Source organism: Diadema antillarum, unplaced genomic scaffold, assembly GCF_040938485.1.
Source record: "Diadema antillarum isolate AM-2024a unplaced genomic scaffold, OU_Dant_1.0 seq00000720_RagTag, whole genome shotgun sequence".
In the NCBI taxonomy this organism is placed as follows: domain Eukaryota; kingdom Metazoa; phylum Echinodermata; class Echinoidea; order Diadematoida; family Diadematidae; genus Diadema; species Diadema antillarum.
Window position 1 is genome coordinate 1,927,730 of NW_027271624.1, and position 15,921 is coordinate 1,943,650.

The window sequence follows — 15,921 nt, forward strand, 5'->3', positions numbered from 1 at the left end:
ATGAGATCACAATCCCCAAAACTGAGAAACATTCATGCCAAGCTCTTTGTGCATTGTTTCCCTGGGAAAATACCATTTTGCATTGTTTTATTCAAATACATTTCAAAATTCAAATGATAATAGGCAATTTTCAATATGTATGAATTAACACCAGTCCTCAGGTTTCTTCTTTTATTTCACAGTTTTCAGTGGATTTTTCCCCCTTTCTCATTACTCTTCAAGACATCAAGTGTTTGAGTCCTGTTGAACAATCAACCCCTGTTTAACCCCAGTTTTGAAACGGAGTCAGAAATAATGCCAAGCAGCATCAAAGACAGGCCCAAAAACTCTATTTGCATGTTAGATGAGAGCAAGACCATTGTGCCAAAACTATTGAGTGACTCCACAAAGATTTTAGGACTCTCTTACAACTTTGGAGAAAATATAATTCAAAGCAAAATAGCACAGCAGTTAGCTGCATTTTCAGAAGTATTGGCATGGGAAACAAAAATCATAACTTCTGCTGAAAACAGCAAAGGCAGGTAACAAAAATAAATGATTACAGTTCACACATTACTACTTTCATAAAGCACCAGTGGAGCCAGACTGATAAGGGGAATGCCTTCAAAGTTTGCATTTTTTTTTTTTAAATGGCAGGTTAATTCAGTGGATGGGAGTCATGTTCCTAACAACTCTTATGAAATAAATGAAATGACTTCTCGTTGTTCACTTATGCCAAAGGATTGATTTTTTTAATAAAGTTGCAAAAAACTGTGGTCTAATTCAGAAGCACATTCATACTCGTTCCTGATTGCAGGAACTGGCAAAATCAAAGGAGATCAAACAGCTTGTTATAAACACATGTGTACTGTCCAGGTACAACAGTGAATTTGGTTATGAGCTTAGTGAGATGGCTATTTGTTTAATGCCAATATCAAGTTTTGGTCTTTGAAAGTTTTTTTTTTTTTTAACTCTTTGATTGCACAAGTGATGTATAATGCCTTTTATGAATGAATGCTCAAGGAAAGCAAACTTTGTCATATTTGATTAAAACTAATTTCTCGATATAAACAAGGACATCAGAAATTGGATGCAGGCACAGCATCTGCAGCTGTGTTTGAGTCAGTAATACTTACCACTTAAAAACATTTGGAAAATTTTATCTCAATTCTTGCATAGCATTAAGATTGCATGCTTTTTCCTCAGTATTTCCGCTCTATGATTTGTGAATAGGAAACTGTGAACTGCTTCAGATTAGGAATGACAGTATGCAAAGATGTTATGCTTATAACCCGCCACAACTGTAAGAATCTAGAAAACTGGACAGATTTCCTTCCTCTTGAATTCCGGCATTCCATCCTTCACTTGAGATCTACTGATGCCTTTATGAAAGAATTTCACATGCTACGACCGGTTACAGGACTGAAAGGAAACACATGGCTTATATACGAATATCTAGTCACTGACACTTCACAGTTTACGGTAAGGTAATGGCATATCTACCCTGGATACATTTAAGCACTGTGTCCTTTCAAAATGGGTAAATTGCAAGTCAAAATCTTAACTCAGAAAGTAACTTCACTTCATAGGACTATCAAGCGATTATATCAGCAACATTCTCATTTTCCATTACAGTTGTATGACAAGTGCAAGGGGGGAAAGAAGAGAAAGCAACAAGATTAGTCAATCATTTCATCAGTTGTGCATCACGAAATACAGATAACATTTTGAAGTATATCTTGGTATCAAAGGTGTAACTTCCATGAAATTTTCAATTGATTTGAAGACTTGTGACCACAAATTTCACACAGATGAGCATTTTCTTTTTTCACTGTCATCACCATCACAAAAAGGAATCCAAATCAAAGAGGTACCCCTCTAACGAAACTGACAATTTTTTGATGGTCACATAATGCTCATAAAATACATGGCTATCTGCATTTATGTCAAACTGCCGGTGGTGCTTTTCACAAACAGCTACACCCTTTCTCCTTGTCCAGAACTGTACGGTGCAAATCCATGAGATACAATATATTGTTTGGAACTGCCTTGACCCCTCTCACCAGGAAATTGCTCCCAACCAGGGCTCTTCTCCATTGTTCAATTTGATTTGGTTCCCATGGTAACACAGAATTTGTGGAGTGCTATTTTTCTCCAAGGAAAATGCCCTAACTTCCGGCAGCTGTGACAGCAGCCGCGCTTTGTTTGCAGTCCACCTTTGTTTTGTCTGTATTGAATACCACACCCATATCTGCAAGGAAAGCAACGCAGTCTTCTGTACTGTCGAACGCCAGAGTGCTCACTATGTACTCTACTGAGATGGTGGGTCGGAATCTACTCCATTTTAAGTGCGGAAAAAAAAAGCCACAAAAGCGTTCATCACGTCAAGAAGGGCCGCAGAGGTCGTTGAGAGACGGGGAATGTAATGAAAAGCAAATAAAAACATGTAAGAAAATATCAAAAAAGGGTATCGAACAGAGATCAAGATATAAAAAGTTAACTGATCAAATTCTCTACATTGTCATCTAATTCTTCTCCATAAGAAAAAAATTAAGATTACAAATAAATTTGTTTACTTACCTTGGAGGAAAACATTGCCTCAGGAGTCATTAACTACCATACAAAGTGACTAATAATTTCTCGAGGTGTTACGTGGTATAAGCATACTCTAAGGCACCCACAATACATTATAATTGTCACAATCAAACCAGAAGGTGAAATAGGGAGAGTTGCAATCTATTTCATGCAGCAATAACTGTTGTCTCGAGAGTACAAAAACAAAAACATAAATGACTAGTTGATTGGTTGTAGCCACGCTTGCAGCACTTGCGAGGCACTGAATGAAAAGGTGGCCCACGAAGCCCGACTTACATCGGTAACCTTCGTGCTACGACTTCTCATACAAAACGTTACCCCATTGCATATGAGAACCTGGTGGCCTGCGTAATAAGTCTATGGGCATTTCAGAATTCAGTACGGAACGTGTTAAGAGAAGATGTGAAAATCTATCACTTGGCTATCATTCCAACAGTATCCAACTCGACTGAATATATATTCACTTACCTTTCTTTCTGTCAAAGAATGTATAACAAAATATATGAAGAATGTTTGAATAAATCTGCAAGACAACTTTTACATAATAATTCATGCATGGACTGTTTATTGTGGTGTTAAAGTTTTATTCTAATTGCTTTGTAGTTTTGCTAATATCAAGTTATATCCTCATTCTCTCTCTGGTAAGTAAATGTAAAGAAGATTTATAGCCAAATTTTTTAATGATTGCCTTGTAGGCATCATATTTCCTCCTTGGGATCAATGACAGTCACAATATATGATATGATTCTGTATGCGTTTGTCTGGTCATCTGTCATATTTTGTGTCATCTCATTTGGCTTTTTTTCCCCCTCTCATTAACCGTGGGAAGTATCTTTAATGTAAAAACACATTGCTTTCCCTTATTTCTTGTTTATCTTTTTTTTTAACATTTTGAATGGTATTGAAATTTGTATAAGTCAACCGGTAATAACTTTTAGGTTTTCCCTGCAATTCTATAACAAAATTCCATCTCCTTTTTTCCACTATTTGAATTTAGTCCCTTTCCTATCATCCTTTTGTTTAAATGATTTACGGACTTGGTATGATAACTTATATGTATTTCCGCTTGATGTTGTGTTGATATCATATTCTTTGCTTTTAGTTCTCATGCTTTTGGGCACAGAATTATTTACTCACTTCTACATTTTTTACTTCCTTGCCCGCTCTTCTCCATCTTGACATATTTGTTCTTCTGTATTCACGTACACATCTCCTTACCTGTTGTGCAATACTCTTACCTATCCCATTTTTTGATGCTCAGGTCTGATGTGTATAATATCCTTTTTTTTTGTCACGTATGCTTATACTATCAGTTTTATTTTAATTTCATTTTTATGAGTCTGATGTAAAGCAACCGTATCAGCCTTCGAGCTGCAGGATTGTTATTTTATATTTGCACAATAGACAATGAATTGAATTGAATCTTCCAGGGTCTCATAATGTTTAACTGATACCTAAAATTCCTATCTTCCACTGAATCTTAGGCAGGAGAAAAGTTCCTGTCCCTTTTCACAATTCTTATTTCAAATGAGTGTTTCTCGTGTTGATATCCACAGCCTAAGAACACACACACACACAAACACACACATACAAGCATCTGTCAAACAGACAAGGTAGGATGAAAGAGCAAGAGAGGTATACGTACGACTTGATGATCATCTTGACCGCCTTCTTCCGCTCACGCGCTACAAACATATCAATGACATAGGGCCCCATTCGCGGGGCAGAACGATAAAGCTTGAAAAACTTATGATAGTCGGACATGGCCCAAGCTGAGCGCAGGGCAAGGGCGTGTTTTACCAATGGGTCCTCTCGTGACTCTGCTTTCAAGTGTGCGAGGGCAGTGTTCATTTCTGGATTTCAGGGAGGTCAAGGGTTATCACTCTTGTTTATATCTTTTTCTCTCTCTCTTTAAAGAATAAGGAAAGATTACTTTGAAGGACCAATCACAACCATTCAAAGGGGCACAACAATACATCAAAACTACATAAGTTGGTTATAACAAGATCACAGGGCTGGGAATCAATGAATATTGTAGTGGAAAAAGTAGACATACTCAGAATGATGTAAGCAAAATACAAAGAACTTATCATTCTATTCTTTACTACCAATGTCTTCCCTGGGAAGTAAAGCGCATCATTATCATGTAACAGTAATGAATACAAGGCTCAATGTTCCAACCATTTGATCTATAAAATTCTGATAGTAGGTGGTCACTTTTTTTTTTCAGGATGTTCTCAAGTACATGCTAGTAAATGATGCAGTACATTCTGCAGGTGCTCAAAAAGTTACGAGTTCATGATAAAGAATGCTTAGAGATTACTCTCAAGGGCATGTCACCCACCAATCCACTAACCATAAAGCTGAAAGGGTTCATAATGATTCAATACAAGGCACACCAGGGATAACATTGACCTACTCATTTTCACATTAAAGATTATAAGTTTGGTGGAATATATCATGCATGATAAAATAATGCATGCATTTCCTGGGTAGACAGCTCCCTCTAGTGGTAGATAAAAGGATACCCATGGTGTTCTCCATGAAGATCTGGTAGAGAATGCTGTATGCCTGGAACTCGTGCACATTGCCTGGGATGTTGTCGTTGTTGTAGAGTGCTTTCAGCTGCGTCTGGCACTGGTTGAATTCCGGGACATCTCCCTGAAAGGTGAAATATTACATTCATTCCTCCAGTTATGTTTGTTTGTTTTAATTTTTTTAACTGAAATTGGTGTTAAACTTTTGATCTCAATACAAAATATTGACCTCCAAATTTTTCAGCTGTCAACACTATTGCCTTCATCAGTGGAATGACCGAGTTCTATATTTTGCAATGAATGATCAATAAGATCAAAACACCAATTTCAGTTGAATTTCCAATACAGATGAGCTTCTACTCTAATAGTTTTTTGTTTGCTTTGGAGACAGAAAAAAAAAGGGTCCCAAACACTGTTGTACACACTACTTTTACAAAATTATATGCTGCAGAAACGTAAATCTTGGATTAAAACAGCACAGCTCTGTAAGAAAACACAGAAAACCACAACCAGTCAAATTTACCACCAATATGCATAGGTATATTTCCTGGCCCACAGGAAGATCGATCTACATAACTTTTTGTGTGTTTTATGCTGTAGGGTAACATTTTAGTTTAACACTGGTTCATTCATCATAATAGCTGATCATCTGACAGCAGTGACAGATTACTGCACACATGGCCTTCTTTGCGTATTTCCCCAGCATAAAACTTTTGAGATGGGGAGAGGTACGGTGTATGTTCACGGCTTACCTTCTCCAAGGCTATTCTACCGTGGGGTCTCGTACACCTCCACGGAAAATTCATTCCTGATGCACTGGATCTGGAATGAAAAAATAGACAAACACACAATGAAGCAAAATATGAGAACGATGATATCATACTTACTGCTCCTCGAGCATTCTAACATCATAGACAGGTTATCAAAACAATATGAAGACAAAAATGTTCATCAAAGAACAGATGTATCTAAAAACTATAAAAAAAAACCCAACAAATGGAACTGGTGCAACAAAACAACTTTGTGAAAGGTTTAATGCAAGTAAGATTTTGCACTTCCAGATTCAATTGTTTCATAGATGTGGGGTCCAGTTTACAGAGATAGTATAGTATTGGTTGAGGTGAGGATTTCGAGGATGTGAGATACTTCTAAATTACTTCATGAAATTGTAAAGAGCATAAATTTGTTATAAAATAGCTGAGACAATCCAAAAACAAGGTAAAACAAAGTGATCTCCTAATTAAGGGTGGGTCCAACCTTTTCTTAGAATCACTTTGTTTTGGATGTCCTTAGCCATTTCAAAACCAATTTTCATCAAGTAAACTTTGAATTCCTCTTAGAGTTATATGCTCTTTCATATTTCATACAAGGTTTCTCGTTATTTCAAAAATCATCATTAAAAAAAGTTGGAAACCTGAGCCCCATCTCAACCCAAAAACTGTACTCAATCCCTTTAAGATTCATACTTCAGTTGAGGAAGTGGTTGGATGAAAACAAACAAAGATACAACAACAGCAACAACTGACAAACTCCCCAAAAATATTCCAACCCCTAAATCTAATAGCCCCCTTGTTCACACTGTGTCCCTTCTGTGTGTGTGTGTGTGTGTGGGGGGGGGGGGGGGTTGGGGACTCACTGTGAGATCCTGTCGGATGGATTTGAGCTGCTCGCAGACAAATCTGTAGTCCCCTTTCTCCTTCCAGCGTTCCTTGACCTTGGTCAAGGCCTTGCGAAGGACGGACAGGGGGCGCACCTAGGGACGGATCTGGGGCCTGGCGGGTCAGAGATCAAAGGTCATATGGTGACAGGTTTGGATCATGGTGAAAAGTACATTCAAAACAGGACAGTTATAACGATTAATTTTAATACAAAATTCATGCATTCTTTTTTCTTTATGAAGACATTGTATGGAGCCATTCTGCGGTTCCAGCTTCATGCACTTCAAAAAGTGGAGCCGATTGTGCATGCACTATTCAATTCAATGCACCATATATATTTTGCGACTCTAATTTTTTTGTGAATCGGGACTTCTCGACAATTTCATGAGTGGTTGAATTCATGATCATGGAGTAACGTACTGAATAGAGAAATGTATGCATGCACATCCAATTTGTGTCAAGATCAGAATTAATAATTTCGAACTGATATATTCACGACTAGCACCCAACTCACGAAATTCACAAAAATAAAACCCCCACAAAATTTATGATGTAAACAGTATTTGCTTCGATGGATGTATTTAAGTAAGCATGTTTGGGTGCATGTATGAATGTATGCATCCATTTACCCATCTACTGATCTGATGTATCTTTCCATCATTCTATCTAACCATCCATCCATCTATTTGTATCTTCATATCTATACATCTAAATGAACTGAAACAGAAAACTCTTGTTGGCAACACATGGACAAGGAGTGTGCATGTGAGGTGGGTGCCATCAAGTGTGGCCAGCCTTACTGAGGTGAGCCTGAGGTATTGCTTCCAAAGCTCCTGACTGGTACCAACGATGGGCTCCATGGACCACTCTGTGTCATCTCCATCTCCAGTCTGAAATAATAATCAAGGCAAGAACACTCCGTTACTACTATAGACCGATTCGGGTTCGTTGAGGGCAGCAGACATTTCATGGCACTGGGCGCAGCCATAGTGGGTGTCTCAGCTGACCCCTCCTGCTCTCCCCAACCCCGGGCAACATGTTTATCACGCACTTGTAACAAACGTTCGCACACTCAGCAAGCGTTCGCGCACTCAGTACGAGATGCCTATTGGCTAAAACGACCATGCATCAGTTTTTCATTCCGCGCATGGAAGGGGGGGGGAAGAGGAGAGGGGGGGTCGGCTGAGACACCTCGTTAATGGCGCTGCCCATGCCAAAAGTACACATAGCGCGTCACAGAATCGGTCTATATGGATACATGACTTCATCCAATATTTGAATGATGCACAAAACAGACTGGATCGGTGAGAATTGGATGCACAAGTTTAACTTTGGAACTGTTTAAACCCACGAGCGCAGCGAGTGGGTTTTGGACAGTTTCCGAAGTTAAATGAGAGTGCATCCAATTCTCACTGATCCACGAAACAGGCCTGTGCATTATTTGTTTTATAAAATGGGCCCCAAAATGCATGAAATTCAACCTTTTTCCCCATCATGCGTCCGGTACACCAACAACACTGTACAAAGCTTGAGCCATGCGTTTGGATTTCATGGATTTTACTGGACGCATGGCTCAGTATGGATCAGTTAAAATCAATGCATGATGATTGACAAATCAGATTACAGACATTCTAAAGCCCATTTTATAAACATACATGACTGCATTAAGAATAACATTCATAAACAGATGTTTTCATTTGCAATTGAAATTACGGGTTTGGACGTAAATTGGTAGCACTTTGATTGCGGAATACATCTGTCAAGTGAGGTAGGTACTTACCGTCAGTAGTGTAAATTGGGATTTTGTTTTCCTTCTCTCTCTTTAGCTCTGAGATAGGATCGATTATTTCTTTTTTACCATTATATAAGACATTAAAAATAAAGAATTGGCAGTCAAATTACCTATGTTACTGTGGCACACAAAAGGATCTATTCATAAGCTTAAGTCACTGTCAATTGCAAGATTCTGACACAGGCTTCATAAACACATATTTCTGCTGCAATAAGACATTCGCCAAACAGTTCTTGCATGTACAGACAAACGGAGGGTGAACCAAGGAAAGAGAATGGGTTTCTCACCAGGACGTCGTTGATCTGAAGGCTGAGTTTCTGGGTGCGCTGCTTCTTGGTGCCCAGCTTGGGCCCCTCCTCCTCACCCAGCATGTCCTGGAAGCGGGCCGCCCTCTTCTGCATGCGCATGGTACGCTCCCTCTCATCCACGTAGTCTATGTTCCCCACATTGCTACAGTGCAGACCATCAAGTTCAGAGAAGGGACGTTAACATTTTCAAGGCACAAAAAATGCGGGTCTCAATCCCGATTTGCCTTTTACATATTCAATACAAAAGGCGACATCCTGTCTCTACATTCCACATCTCTAAACTCCATCATATCCAATATTTTCAGTTTTCTCTTGTTTTCTCACTTTGCCTACAATTTATATGCACTGTAAAATCACTTCGTAAAAAGCATACAACACTTGGTACCACACTTTCCTTTACTTGTCCCCGAGGTACTTATATTATGACAAAACATACATGCAGCTTACATATAACTCCAACAATACCCCCCCCCAAAAAAAAAAATCAAGCAAAATAATGGAAGAATAATGATGCAGCACATGACATTTACGAAACTTCCATTTGTTATCAATAATGCCATCCAAGCCCCTCCCCCTCTAGCCCACCATGTACATGCAGAATTATTTCAATGAAAGAATAGGGTTTTGTGTTTGCATCAAAGAAATATTGACTATGAAAGAACTTGACCTCTTTCAAAATATGGTCCTTCACTCAAAAGCAAATAGGAGAGACTGTAGCACTTTCATGTAGCGAGATCAAGAGGAAGTTCTTAAGATTGGAAACTATAATCCCAAGCCTTTTCCTGTACTGGCAGAAATCACTGTCATCTACATGTAATTGCTATCTAATTCTAGAAGTCAATGGATGTCCCTTTCTCCAACTCACCGATTCTTCCCCTTCTGTCCTTTCTTCCCTGGATTCCGCTCAGTCCTCTTGGGCATCTTGTCCTCCTCGGCCTCGGGGCTCCGGCCCCTGCCCCTCCCGCGACCTCTGCCACGACCTTTGCCCTTGCCCTTCTTCTCGCTGCCGAATGGAATGTAGTCCCGGGATTCCCTCGGATCGGGACTTCTGGGACTTCTCTCACTGAAAGATGAGGTGAGGGATGATGGGAGTGTGAGTGGAATAAATTATACATGAAAACAACTTCATTGAACAGTCAAAATATTGTGCAGGGGATTGGGTTGGCATGTGATAGTTGATTACTACTAAATTTGACCTCATACAATCATCTAAATTCTATAACATGAATACATCCCTGCGACCCCACCCATCCTACAATGTTGTACTTTAAGTCCTTTTGTACTTAGCATGTTCTCCTTAAGAACACATACAATTTCAACCTAAAATTGACTGTATACCAAGTGAAGTAACAGAATAGAGCAATTCATTTTTTTCTTCTCTCTCTGTTATGATGAATCAATCCATCAAGCATTTATGGCACAATGTTTTCTGCCAACTTTTCCTGATTTTGTCCACTTGCACATGATACTTTATGTTCTCATGAGGGGCTTCTAAATGCACCAAGAACATCAATCATTTGGATATCTCGGAGAGCTTCTCTCATGATATACGATGCTTCGTTACCATAAATATTCTCAATGGTTGTGATGGGGAGCAGGTGCAACAACTCACCCTCTTCTTCTGCCTCTCCTTCTGCGTCCTTTCAATGAAGGCGACCAACTCCTACTCCTGGATCTGGACCTAGATCTTGACCTAGACCTGGACCTAGACCTAGAACTTCCGCTGTCATCACTGTACAAGCTTTCCCTGGAGAAGCCATAGATTTTGCGTCCATGGCGGCCCTTGGCTGGCTCGGCAGGCTTGGCCTCGTAGCCGCGGTTATGCTGGTTATCGGCTGCCCCAGCTTGCGCCCTCTCTTGACTCTTGGCCCACTGGCCACGCCCCCTGCCCCGCCCACGGCCAAGTCCTGGCATGCGCCCCACCGTCGGCTCCATGTAGGCCTGGCCCTGACTGTAGTACTGGGACTGGGACTTCTGCTGGCCCCTGCCGGCGCTCCAGGGAGCCTCCTGCTGGTGCAGAGGGGGCTGGGGGCCGGGGTCACTGCCATGGGTGATGGGGAGTGGCTCCTGGCTCCAGTCCTTGGTCATGACGGTGCCCTGGTTGTGAGCCTCTGTGAGGATCTTCTTCAGGTGTGTCTCCACCTTATCCTTCTCACTCTCATTTTGGCAAGAGTTGAACGCCCTTGAAACATAGTCCCTGCAGACATACATGAAGTATAACATATCACATTGTAGTGTATGATGAACAATGTATATCTAAAAAAAAAAGAGTAAACTCTGCACCTATTTAGGTCAATCCAGGGAAGTTGAATCCTGCCTCCCTGATCAATTATTGTTGGAGTGTTAAAAGCATAGAATGGTCACATGACCTGAGTGGCTGTATATAGCTCTTCCAACCTCTCTGGTTGATACTATGTCAAAGAAATGGAATATCGACTTGACAGATCACTTTAAGCATAGACAATGTGCTATTTAATAATCAGTGGAACTTTCACTTAGTTTTCACAGCACTTTCATGCAAGATTACTTTCTCTTTAGTAAAGTAATCTGAACCAATGAATAAACTTTTACTGAAGGAAAGGGGAAGACTTACTTCAAGGTTGGTGGCCAGTCCGAAGGACTTACACTGTAAATGCAAAAGAAACAAGAGTAGAAGAAAACACATTAAATTTCATGTTGCTGAAAATATGATTGCACACTCACAAAGTGTGTTGAAAAACTACACAACAACATTTTTGAGCCATATACTGTTGTTGTCAACCAAGCACAATGCAAGTCATTTGGCAGTGCCAAGTAATCTGTACAACCAGGAATAAATAAAAAGTCTTTCTACCTGAGTGATTAACAGCAGTTTTAAAGAACTTTAAGAGAAAAAAAAAATACTGGTAAACATACATTACCTTCACATTTTGTTGACCTGTGTATACCCAGGATGTAATAATGTTGAGCATGTGTTCAAGGAAATGTTGAAGTGTATATATTAACATTACATATCTTACTCAGAAGTTTGTAAATGTATAATGTGCGGAGCTCACATCATGAGTGAGTAGGGCACAATATTCCTGACTCAATTTTCATTGTACTGCTTACATTCTGTGTTCAGTCTCATGTTTTGTGCACAAATTTTTAAAGTACTTTAACATTTCTCAAGTTCTGCACATTTCTCATGTGTTTCATTACATTTTATTTTGAGCATGTTGCCAATTCTTGAAGTTATTGCATAAAATGCTGCTGGCTTTTGAGGATGTTGCGCAAGAATGTGAGCATATTGCAGCAACATTCATGTTTGCTTTTAGGAAGCCACATGCACATTCAAGGAGACTTGGTTTCTTTGTACAATGTAGTTCATGTTGTTGTCCTACAATAGGCATGTGGATAAGTAAGTTTGCATAACCCTGTCTACTCTAGCTGAAGATAAAACACTCACCAAGACGTCCACTAAACTTTGCTATGCACTCACACAAGACATGGACTGGGCATGTCTGCTGAGTGGTCCCACAGTACTAAAAAATGACATGAGCAGCTACAACTCAATTTGTCCCAGCAGTCTAATGGCTATGCTCAAACAGGGGAAATTGGCCATACTGCATGCTCGTGACCGATCACACATCAACATCAGGAGAAGAGAGAGAGTTTTATCCCTCCATCCCTTTGTGTGTGTTTGGGTTTTTAAATTGATTATTGAATAAATCTAGATTTTCAATACTGAACTTCCAATGTGGTCAACCTCAACCAAATAATGTCACTACTGCAGATTGACAGAAACCTTCAAGTTCAACTTATTTACATGACCTACAATGTAATTGCTAGCCTTACTTACTTTGATCTATCGACAATTATGTCAGAATTGTCCAATAAAGGGGAGCCAATATTCATTTGGTTCCTGTTTAAGTCATATTTTTCTCTATTGACAGATGTCAAAGAGTGATGCATACTCTGCTGACTAAAATGAGAGTACAGTTCAAAGCACTCTTCTCCACTGTCAGTTGCTGTTGATGGGTCAATATCCTCATCATACATCCACTCTGCATTGTACCCATCGTTAGGGCTTTCGGGACTAGTGCTATCACGGTTGTGGTCTGATGTTCCTCCTTGATTGAGGTGCCCGTCTTTGGGAGAACACGCATAAGTAGTGCGGAAACATTGGTCTCTTCCGTGTGCTGCTTTGTCATAGACGTCTCTTCCATTGTGAGGTGATGCACAGCTACCAGCATGCCATGCTGATCCAACTGGATGAGAATGTGGATCAATATTTTGCTGTGGCCACTCCTGCAATTCTTCATCTCTGGTCAACTGCCTGCAGTCCATCTCCATTCTCAAAGGACTAGAATGCCGACTGACTTTACTCCGACTCGGATCATCCCATTTTGGGAGAGATCCGACTGGGTGCAGATTGGGATCCATCTGCTGCTGTGGCCACTCCTGCAATTCTTCATCTCTGGTCAACTGTCTGCAGTCCATCTCCATTCTCACATGACTAGAATGCCAACTGACATCACTCGGACTCGGATCATCCCATTTTGGGAGAGCTCCAACTGGATGCGAATGTTGATCAATATTTTGCTGTGGCCACTCCAGTGATTCTTCATCTCTGGTCAATGGCCTGCAGTCCATCTCCATTCTCATGGGTCTAGAATGCTGATTGCAATCACTTGGACTCGGATCTTCCCATCTTGGAGAGCGATGGCATTCAGCTGAACTCTGTGAGGTGTCAGATTCAAAATCATTGTCTCTTGTTTCTCTGCAACTCATGTGGCAATTGACTTGAGGCATTTGGTCATCATGATCTCCTTCTTCTGCACTAAAATGTCTTCCTCCTGAGGACTGCACAGCCTGTTCTCTTGTTTCTTCAGCAAAATGTGGCAGTGGAGAGTCACTGTGGAGAGTTGGTTCCTCTTCACCCCTGTTCCAATGCATCAGTGGGTAGCCACTGGCCTGAATGTCTGGTCTACCATGGTACGCACAGTATATCGCCACCAAGGCCACGGCTTCGCAGACATCTGAGACGCTACTGTTGAGCCACTCCTGGAAATTTCCTTCACAGTTGCTCCTGGCATTGCCCATCTTGGAGGCCTCAAAGGCTTGAGCTATCCACCCACCATGGATGTATGCACACCGCATGATGTGATTGTTCACTGCAGAAAATATAAGTTCGCAGTGCCGTATCCCCTCAGCGCAATCTTTCAGGGACACTTCCTGGTCATTTCGGAAAAAGAGCACATCCACTTTCATGTTGAGTTGGTAGGCATTGTCCAGAGGGTCATCCACTGATGAGGCAATGCTAGACCGATTCTGCTCCACTGTGCTCAAGCCAAGCACATCATCCAGGCTGAGTGTTTGGTAACACTGCCGGTAGAAGGCCAGATGCTCCATGGCCTGTGAGAACTCCAAAGTGCAGTTTTCACTGATCCAAGACTCCAGCTGGTCCAGTGCTCTGGATGGAGCCTCGCAAGCAATGAGCATCTGCGCAATATTGAGCCATCCACCATAGAAAAATGAGTTGCAGAGCAACTGTTGCTGTAGAGTCAGTTGAATGTTTCTGCATTCTTTCCACTTTCCTTGACATTCAGACTGAGAGAGAGGGCGAGATGGGGAAGGAAAATCAAGCTCACTTTCGGATGAAGAATCACGCTCTCTTTTCGGAGGAGAATCAGGTTCACTGTAATATTCCATTACTGGGAAAATGTTGTGGTGAAAAGCTGTCGGCATTCGCAGTTGAAGCATGAAATTATAGACCCATGACTCCCATGACGGAACGAGTCCTCACATTTTGTTTGGTCAAGAAATGCTCATAAATCCGTAACCACATCATATGAACAGTTCATGGCATGTCTCACAGTTTACAAACGCACACACGAGAGTCATACGTTATGCAGAGGTGCGTTACTTCATTGCACTGTTTTGTGTGACGATGCCTCACGTCCTATTCCTCATGAATTGGTCAGATCAAATCATCTGCCAAGCAGTGAGTGGGAATTTCCAATTTCCTGTAAGTTGGTATGACATTCACTTCCTGGGTCAAAGACTTCTTGGGCGCACAGCATCATGTCTGTGGTGAGACCAACTCTGCATTGCTTTCCTCTTTCCCTACTGCTTCCAATGACAACTGCCTTGAACTGGTGCTTAAATTGCATCCTCCCCTATCCAGCAATGCTCTCCCTGTATTACCACAAATTTCATCCTCATCCAATTTTTTCCCCCACATTGATCTCACACATCCAATGGCATTTTGCAGCCTCACTGCAATATTGTCAAAGCAACATATTGCTCAACTGGTTATGTCCACATCTGTCCCACTGAAGGACAAAGAAATTCCAATGAAAAGGAGGTGTTCTATACCATTACTGCACACAATGCATTTGGCATATTCTTTGGTTTTCTATTGTTTCCTCCATTTATGGCAACCAATCATTCACTGGCACTATGTCAGAGGAAGGTCTATTTTTAAATGTGGGGAATCCCAAGTACCTTCCCGTAATACATACAGCACTACATTGTACAATTTATCATATGAGTACAATAAACACATTACCCAACATGTACCAACATGTCATTCTCAACAGTGTACAAGGGTGAATCAGACAAGACTCTATTACCTATGTTTCATGTCAACTACACATGTTTAACATTAACTGTCTTTGAACCCATGATACAAATGTGGTGTAAAAGTCTGTCCTGCAACATTCCACTCACCAATAAGCCAGTTCTGAGTTAGCTCATGGGCACATTGGTACAAATGACCTTTTTTTTTTCTCAGTCGGTTAGGCTGCGTTCACATAGAAGTATTCGGTATTCGGTATTCAGTGTTCGGTATTCGCTATTCGAGCACCGAATACACCATCACCCGCACCGTCAACTCACCATCCCATGCAGTGAGGATTTCTTCCTCCTACATCCCAGCAAATCTTATTAACAATTTCTAAACTGCATCAGAATGTCAGTCTACATGCTTATTTTTGCTAAAGGGCAAATCCAGACCAAAAGTGTCATTATTTCATAAACGAGAGATGGTATACGCTGCAAGAAAATCGAACAAGTTCGATTCCCACTTT

At 40.8% G+C, this 15,921-nt stretch overlaps 1 pseudogene; it reads right to left on the reverse strand.

Moving 5' to 3' along the window:
• Positions 1 to 1,186: 1,186 nt before the first annotated feature.
• On the reverse strand, positions 1,187 to 15,680 carry LOC139738056 (uncharacterized; annotated as a pseudogene).
• Positions 15,681 to 15,921: the final 241 nt, after the last annotated feature.